The sequence below is a fragment of the Triticum aestivum genome, chromosome 7B (genome assembly GCF_018294505.1).
Source record: "Triticum aestivum cultivar Chinese Spring chromosome 7B, IWGSC CS RefSeq v2.1, whole genome shotgun sequence".
NCBI classification, from domain to species: Eukaryota; Viridiplantae; Streptophyta; class Magnoliopsida; order Poales; family Poaceae; genus Triticum; species Triticum aestivum.
The window spans coordinates 762,678,338-762,687,773 of record NC_057813.1 but is presented as its reverse complement, the minus strand read 5'-3'; the positions used below and the strand labels follow the sequence as shown (position 1 = coordinate 762,687,773).

The following is a 9,436-nucleotide window of genomic DNA, read 5'->3' as shown; positions in this document are numbered from 1 at the left end:
CAGCAAAGCAACTGAAAGAATATAAATCACAGACACTCTGTCTCCATGCAGTTACATCATTAAATTGTTTTCTTGGTACAACTACAGTGGGTTTATAAAGCCAATTACAACTTGAATTAAAAGGAAACAACTCTTAACTGAATTTGAAAACAGCAGGAAAACCTTCTTCGGGACGAACCTTTCCATGTCCAAATTCTTACTTCTAAACTAATACTCTGAACTATTAGGGATAACTAGGGATACAGTACATAATATCTCATATGGGCTGGTTGCCTGGTGCAAGCTGAACTCTCTGTGTGACTGGATTGGACCTCCCCCATGTGCTGTAACTAGACATCCCCTTCCACCTGCTCACATAAGATTAAAAGTACATGCATGAGAGACGCGACCGACACTTCATGCGCAGTTCTAAGTCATATATATCAAGGATTCCCATTGTCAAAGTATATACTGGTACTATAAAGCTGCTAGCTTGATTGTTCAGATCATGCAGTGTTAATGAGCGAATGGACACTAAGCATTATATAGCCAATACAGGAAGAAAATATATAGTTGACAGTCAGTTTATAGGTTTTGCTTCGGCATATTGCTAATAAATGCAAGTATTCATGGACTTAGTTTCTTTCCAGCTAGTTTAATGTATCACCAAAGGATATAATATGTTTCCTAGTGACATAAATTAAGCAGTGTCATAGCAGAAGAAGGAACTAGGAACAGGAACTGCGACTTGAAGAACTGTTGATATCAGAGAAACAATATATACCAAAATCACTAGGTGAAGAGGGCCATCTGCTGATCTCCATATCTAGCTATCATCCACCTTCTCCTTTCCTCGATCTGCCTTTCGTTGTCGGTGCACGTCCTGTTCCTTGCTTCCATCTCCTGAACCAGATGCAACTGCTGCTGATTGTTGTTCCTCCTCTGCAGCCACTGTGAGGACTAACCAAGCAGAGCAAGTTAAGATTGAACAATAGGATACGATGAAACAAATAAAGCGAATAGATAAAACACTAATCTGAAAAAATACATTAAAGTTGCGTTAGTTTACCTCTAGATTCAATCAAGTACTGGGACAGTGCATCCCTCACCCCAACAGCGTCCTCTTCTGCTACCTGTCGTACTTGCTTGATGTAATTATACTCATGATCGCTCGGCATGCCTGCACCCTCCTCCTCCTCTTCCTCCTCCTCCATGTCTATCACTATGTTATGCAAGATGCAGCACGTTTTGATTTTCCAGAACACTTCATCTTTATTACTTGGATGCCAGCCTTCTCCCTGCATGCACTTCCATGTGTCTTTAAAACTTGCCAATGCCCGCAGCGAGACGGCTGTAGCTGCAGAGTGTCTCCAGTTAAACTCGACTTTGGAGTCTGAGAGTGAGCGGTCATTCTCTAGCGGGTAAGGTGTGAGGAGCCAGGGTCGAAGAGGATATCCAGCATCACCAATGATGTACTCCCCGACTTCTAATCCACCACGAGATGATACCTTCAGCTTGCTACCATTCAGCCCAGCACCCCTCTCGCTGGACTTGAAGAGACTGGAGTCCTGCAAAATGATCGACTGGTTCATGCTACCTGCTGAGAGATTCCACCAAATGTTTGCGAGCCTCATATCTGGATGAACAACGGCTTGCAGTAGGACGTCGCCGTTCTCCTCATGGTCATGGTCTTGTGATCCAAACGTGATTTGAGCTGCATGTACAACACCGCAGCAGTTTGGCAGGCCATGAATCTTGTCAAACTTGTGTTTGATCTTCTCCATTTTAGCATAGCCTGGCCACTCCAAGTGGTTCGTTGCTCGCTGGCACATAGCCTCAACAAACACCTGGGTTACCAGAGAGACAATTGACTCATTCAAACCAAGAGAGGATCCTACAGCCTCAGATGGCTCACCGGAGTTCAGCATTCTCAGAGCGATGGCCACAACATCTTGTAAAGACATCATTTTCCCGTCAGCAAAGGTGTGACCTTTTGACATCATGTATTCGAAAAATGGGATCTTCACCAAGCCGCAGACGTAACTGAAGGTACTTCTCAAATCCTTGTGCGTCCACCATACGAGATGACAGGGTTTCTGCATGGAAAAGACAAACACAGAACATGTTATACACAATCTCTAATTAGTAAGGAAAGAGCAAACATATATCACTCTCAGTGGTGGACCCAGGATTCGGGCATGACCAGGGCTGAACCGTAGTAGTGAAATAACACCACCACAAAAGCTGATGAAATTAAGATGACATGGGCCTGTATGAAAATGCACTCAGCCCCATTATCCATTTCATCCTCTATTTCTATGTACTCAAATTGGAGAAAAACAATTAATCCCGTGATCAGAGCATCAAGTATACTAAGTTTTCCGGTGCCAATGCAAAGTTGCAAACTGATGCACTTGCATACTAGTGGTTGGCTGATCAATCAAATTCTTGGTGAGGGATACATGCATGTAATACTACTCATGTGCTTGCATACTACTCCCTCCGTTCCAAAATAGATGACTCAACTTTATACTAACTTTAGTACAAAGTTAGTACGAAGTTGGGTCATCTATTTTGGAACGGAGGGAGTAGTAGCTAGTATCCGACTTGGTGTACTACAGGTAATACTACTCAGTTATTAGTTGGAGTGCTGCTCGGACTAGTACAGCTAGGCCCAGTCTGCCTCTCGTTACTGCTCTAGGTTTGTTAGACTCAAGGTAACCTAGGAGGCAACACAAGGGAGTGCAACCAACTCAGAAAATGATAGCCACATAACAAAATTAACATAAATTGAAGAATCCACATGTACAGCTGTGTGGCTAAAACTTAATTAGTTGCATGTCCTATACATGATATATTCAGTCATCATGCCGCACATATATATGGATAAAATGAAATGAACTTATAAACAAGCACAGTCAAAGTGCCCAAACAAATGAAGGCAGTACCTTCAAACACATTAGAGTGGCTAATATTTGAATCCAACTTGCAATTGTCTCCTCTCGTGTACAAAACGTACCATTTTCTTGGGTTGTCTCCATCATGTGCATATGCCTTGACATGATCCACTTGGCTGAACTTGTCCCACTCAGTGCCAGATTGTCCTGCGGCAACCGCATAGAGCAACCATAGCCTGCAGAATAACTGCAGATGCCTTGCCTTTATGTCTCGCATGTATTCTGGGAGTTTTTCCATGTTGTAATCCTCCAGGACCATCCTCTCGAGTGAAGCGATATGCTCCAACACCATCAACTTTGGGCAGTTCTTGATGGTAAGCTTCTGCAGATTGGGGAGATTGGTGATAATCTCCAGGTCAGGGCATTGATTCACTAGAAGCTCAACAACAGAAGGAAAGCTCTCAATGTAGCTGAGGTGCTTGACAGCTCGTAGACATAATATTTTCAAAGAGCTTGCATTGGAGGCAAGGCCCGGAGGAACATGCCTCAGTCTGCATAGTTTGAGCACAAGCCTCTCCAAACGGCGCATGGCTTGTACTTGCTCCTCCCACTCCCACTCCTCCCATTCCACCATTCCGTCCAAGATCATTTCATTTAACCTCGGAAATGAAGCTGCTGCCCCATGCAAGAATCCAGTCCCTACATGTTTGATGCATGGAGCACGACAGACCTGTAGAACCTGCAGACTGGGGAGCTGACACAACCCATTGGGAAGTTGTGTGCAACAAGCCAGATCATGAAAAAATATAGTTTTCAAGTTGTCGAGGGGCACCATTGATGTGGATATCATCCAGCTCGGCAGTTGCCGACCAAAATACCCCTTGATTTCAAGATATTCTACACCAGATGGAGGGCAGAGCTTATTGAAAACCTTCTCAATTCGTTGCTGCTCTTCCTCAGAGACACATTCCTTCTCTTTGACAAACCCATCATCTCCCAGTTTACTGGTGCAGTCCAGGAATAGCCTGATAAGATGCATCTTCTCATCGAGCCTAGCATTAGAAGCAAACGAGGCAGCAGATACATTCTCTAATTCAGTTAATGCAAGAAAACTAAGCTGTGAAAGATGCCCCAACTCATCCAAACTACACCAATCACCATCCATGTGGGTTCCAAACATACCAAGTCTCCTCATATTTGTCAGACCACCAAACCCTCTGGGTACCATACATCCTTCTGGAAGTGAAAGAAGCCTCAGCTGGCCAAGCTTCACAATGTTATCAGGAAGATTCACCAATTTTGTACATCCACCAAGATCAAGGAATTGCAACAGTTTCATCTTGCCAATGTTCCATGGAAGTACAGATAAATCAACATTTACTAGTGTTAGATACCTCAGGTGCTTGAGTTGATACAATGATTCAACAATTACAGCCATATCCGCAGATTCTATATGTAGAGTCCGCAAACTAGAAAAGGTAACCAATGAATCACCGGGCATCATCTTAATCTGGACAGTTGAGATCAATGTTCTCACTGATTGTTGCGCGTGTAGAGATTTCCAATCAAGTTCACCTGATTGTGATTGATTAGTTTCTATGGACAACCGAAGAAACTTTTGTGAACCAAGTTTACCAAAAATATCATTGTCTCCGTCTTGAGTTACGAGTGCTTCATCTTTAGTCATATACTGAGCAAATGAGCGAACAACATCATGCATGCTGCAAAAGCATATATCAGCATACAATTTATTTGGCTCTATAAGGTTCCTAGATACCAACTCCATGTAGTAATTTCTTCCCAGTTCTTCTAAATCACTATAGTTTCCATGAATAAATCCTTCGCTTATCCACATTGCCACGACTTTATCCATATGAAAACGTCTACTCTTAGGAAGAAAAGAGTAGTATAAAAAGCACTGCTTCAAGTAAGATGGCATATATTCATAGCTTAAGTATACTGTGTGGTTGAGATCATCGGGCATTTTAGTTGTTGACCATTTAGAATCATCGAAAATCTGCTGCCAGTAACGACGTAGCCCTCCTCTTTCACGCAAGAGTCCTCCCATCACTTTAACAGCAATTGGTAAACAACCACATTTCTGAATAATTTTCAGTCCGATATCCTTTAGCATATTGATCTGGTCTTCATCTATCTCACTTGAGCATACCTGTGAACATACAGCTAATTAACAATGTATAACATACATACTTTAAGCCAAGAAAACAAGTTTTCTTTCCATTTGTTTTTACAAGATGGAACATACTGCAAGAAGAATATACTTTAGCACTACTCTCTCGTCACTGTTATAGGAAGTAACTCCAATTAGCAGAAATCACATATTGTTTTATTCGTTTTCATATTTTATGGAAACATGAAATTATCTAATCTCTAGAGCGTCTATAATGCATAATACTACGCCAAACATTAAGTAGTGTCAACTTCTAGTTATTTTCGTGTTATATTCTTTTGTTGTATAGGTAGGGGTACAACGAAATTGTTGTTCTCTATCCTAAAATAACATTTAATTTATATTATGTCCTATGACACTGTTGAGTAGCTGAGCACTTAGATCTTTATCTCATATGTTGGAAAACGAGACTGGATATTCACAAAAGGTTACTCACTACATAAAATATACGACCCATAAATCTTCACTGGATACATAAATAATTATCCAAATTTCTAATTATTTCTCAAGCTTGATTAAGCAAAATCTAGGTGTCTTTGAATGTGTCTCAATTAGTGTTGTGGCATATTTCCTTGTTTAGCACCATGCTTTGTTGGCACTTGCAAAATAGTACATAGAAGTCACTAAATTACACGTAATTAATGGCTCATTAATTTTGAAGCATCCTAACATTTCTCATAATTAACTATGTAGTACTGTTAATAAATAGATAGAGATAACAAAATAGATTAGAGTGTAATTTAGAGCGGACCTGCTTCTTGAGCAATGACCAAGCATCTTCAGGCACTAATGTGTCGATATGATGGTATGGCCATATAGCTTTCACCCCTCGGGCAACACCTTCATCTCTGGTAGTGACGAGGACTCGGCTGCCTGAAGCAGCAGCATTGACTAAGGGTATTTTCAGCACATCATCCCATGCTCCATGGTTCCACACATCATCCATTACGAGAAAGGTCTTGTGGTCGATCAATGTATTCTTGAGGGTTTCATGAAGGCTGGTCTTTGCACTTTCAGGTGGTTGGGCATCTCCTCCAGCTTCGATGATGGCCCTTCTCAGCAGCTCAACCTCACTGGAATTTTGGTTGACGCTCAACCATATCTTTTTGCTGAACCCTCCTTGGATGGCATCATCATTGAAGACCTTCTGGGCGAGGGTGGTCTTGCCGATCCCGCCAACACCTACGATAGCTACCACCATGATGTCATTGTTGACATCCTTTCCCGTCTGCATGATCTGGGCCACCAGTGCTCTTGTGTCTTCTTCAATCTTGTCCCCAACCACAGCAGACCGGTCAAAGTCCCCTACCGTCTCCCGGCTTGGATTACCATGGTGAGAGGCATGGGTGTTGCTGCTATGATTCCCATATGACCAAAGATTGATGAAGTTGAAAGCAGCGCTGCGTTCCTTGATGTCATCAAGCCTCTGATTGAGTGCCTTGATGCGGGTGCCGATCTCACGGGCATGAAAGGGGTTCCTCATGCAGAAGAGCAAGGGATTGAAACATCCCGCGTTTACCGAGGATGGTCCATGCTCCATGGCCTTGAGCTGGCAGAGGTCAAGGATGCCGGTAGCTTCGTACATGGCACGCTTGAGCTGCCCCACCCACTCTTGAACAGTCTCCTCGGTGATGTTCCTCCTATCGGCATCGACGAGGAAGTTCTTGAGGTCCCGAAGCTTGTCTCCCATCTTGTCGATCTCGCCGGAGACACCCAACATCGTCTTCACCTCATCTGCTGCTGCCTGCGTTAGCATGTCCACCAGGTAGGACGCAAATGCATCCAGCACCATCGCCATTGTTGCCGGCTAATTTTTCTGGAATAACAAGGTAACTTCAAATTCAAGCAGGAAGCTTAGTTAGCTATGTGTAAAGAGAGACAAATCACACTTGAACTGCCTGACCAACCTCTGAGATGGATGGACAACACAGACGGCGGAGAAGACTGAAGACCTGGTGGTCAGCGTGACAGTGGCAACCTACAGGAGCAGAAGCTTAAATCCTCCTCCGGCGCGTCGCCTCTCGGATCAGTAGCTCAGCTCCTTCTCTGACGCGCTGCCGCCGGGAGGAGCAGTTGAGCTCCTCCGGCGAGTTGCCTCCACGAGCAGCTGCTCAGATCCTCCACCGGTGCGTTGCCTCCATGACGCAGCAGCTACAATAGCGGTCAGACGCAGAGTAGCTTGGCTTAGCGGCAGACAGATGCTCTCCGGTGACTAAGGCAACAGGACTGGGAGCGAGTGAGGAGTGAGACTGGGAGCCACTGAACGGAGTAATAACAGTGGCAGACAGCTGCATTGAACGGAGGTAATTAACAATTTACACAGCGTGGGCTACTGCCAGGATTACAGACATACTCCAACATGCAGACTTTCTCTAGATGTGTGAAAAATTGTACGCTAGCTAGCCAAGTTGTTTACTCTGTGTGCCAACTATCTTTCGAGGAGAACACATAGCATTAAGGTACCTAGCATCTAAGAGAACAGTGTGCACGTGGTTTATGTTTCAAGCCAGAGCAAATTTAAGGAGACCCTAGCCTTTCCTTTCTTCCTTTCATAAAGAGAAAATATTCTACAGAGCAATAAACTGAACGACATACTGCAATTTGTGAACAACAACATGCATGTCAAAAATGCAGTTTGCGGTTTCCTTTTTCGGCATTTGGGCTGATCTCTCCACAATAATTTATCTCTGGTTCAGGGTCCAAGGAAACAATAGAACAATTTCAAGGCGAACTTGGTAAACCTTTTTCATTTTTGGTTCTTTATTGTGTGAGTCATATAGCCAAAGTTTATGGGCTTATACTACATATATAGACAATTTATCCGACTCATGACCCTCCTCTGGTAATGGTTACGAACATGTTATGGCACATCATAAAAGCTTGCTCACGTTTTCATCTGCTATAACCTATGGTCTTTGGGAATCTTGATAGCTGGTAGCTGTATCGTGACCCATAGGTCATGTTTACGGACCTATTTTCAGATAGCACATGCAAACTTTCTCTAGATCTGCCCAAAATTGTATGCTACCTAGCTAAATAATTTACTCTGTGTGCTCGTATTTCAAGTATCTTTCTCAAGGAGCATCTTTCTCTTAGTCCTCGTAGCTGCAAAGGACCAGATCGAGACAGTATGTCATACATACCCTAGCTAGTACACTCGAACATTAGCAGACAGCGACGTTGGACGGAGCTAATTAAGTAAAGTACATAACGTGGGCTGTCAGGTTGGATTATTTAGATTAGCTTGTATGCACGTTGGTAGTTGATCCATCCACATGCAGTTTTGCACAAACGACGCGCGAGAGCTAAATATATGCGCACTTGTCAGAAATAAAGCAAGGCATAGTAAGGCGTGGGAGCTGGATCTGGCAGTACAACAAAGCAAGTGAGTAAAACTAGGTAGGTATGCAACTACTACGAGATGAATGAATATGCAGGTTTGATTGATTTAACTTGTAAGAAATTAATTGAGCTCCTATATTACCATATGTACGTACCAGTAATTAGGAAGCATTTTTGTTACCATATTAGCTTCTACTCCCTCCGTTCCTAAATATTTGTCTTTCTAGAGATTTCAACAAGTGACTACATACGAAGCAAAATGAGTGAACCTACACTTTAATACATACATCCGTATGTTGTAACCATTTGAAATGCCTAGAAAGACAAATATTTAGGAACGGAGGGAGTACTTGTGAGCCATCATGCACAATTGATGGTCAAACCAATTCCGGGCAGCTGCGTCAGTTGGGTCTTGGGCGTACGTGTATAGATGACGTTACAGAAGATATAATCTCTACCTTGCCAAACCCGGTGAGATTATAATACCAACCACGAAGCGGTACTGATGCTGCCTGCCTCTCACCAACGGAACAGGAGAGGAAAGTTGAGTATTAGTCCCGCTGTACCTCCTTATGCTACGGATCCGGCTTGCCTGCTCCATCCCCATGCTTCCATCCGTGCTCCCACTTCATCCTACGGCTGTCTTTTTTTTTAATTTAATCATCTCCTCCCTGATTTTAAAGAGGTGGGGCCGGGCCTTACTTTGTTCCAATCAAATCAAGCCAGGTACCCGGGAGCACGGATGGACACACGCGGGGGGAGCAGGCAAGTCTCGTCCTTATGCTACAGCAGCTGAGATACCTGCCTTTATCGAAGGCTTGTAGCGTTTCCACCAGCAGCAGGACACGCAAAATAAACCACTGGTGCAAAGAATGGCTGCAAAACCCAATGTAAAACATGTCAATCAAAGGTCTCTGTTACGAGAGCAACTTATCTCTATTGAATGCCCAAGGGGCATATATTACCAAGACTTGAGGTACGAGGAAAGGAGACATGCATGGTCTAATATGGACTCCTAGACCAATAC

General features: G+C 43.4%; 1 pseudogene; it reads right to left on the bottom strand.

Annotated features, from left to right (window-relative positions):
• On the bottom strand, positions 1–7,305 carry LOC123155901 (disease resistance RPP13-like protein 4; annotated as a pseudogene).
• Between the last annotated feature and the right edge of the window lie 2,131 nt (positions 7,306–9,436).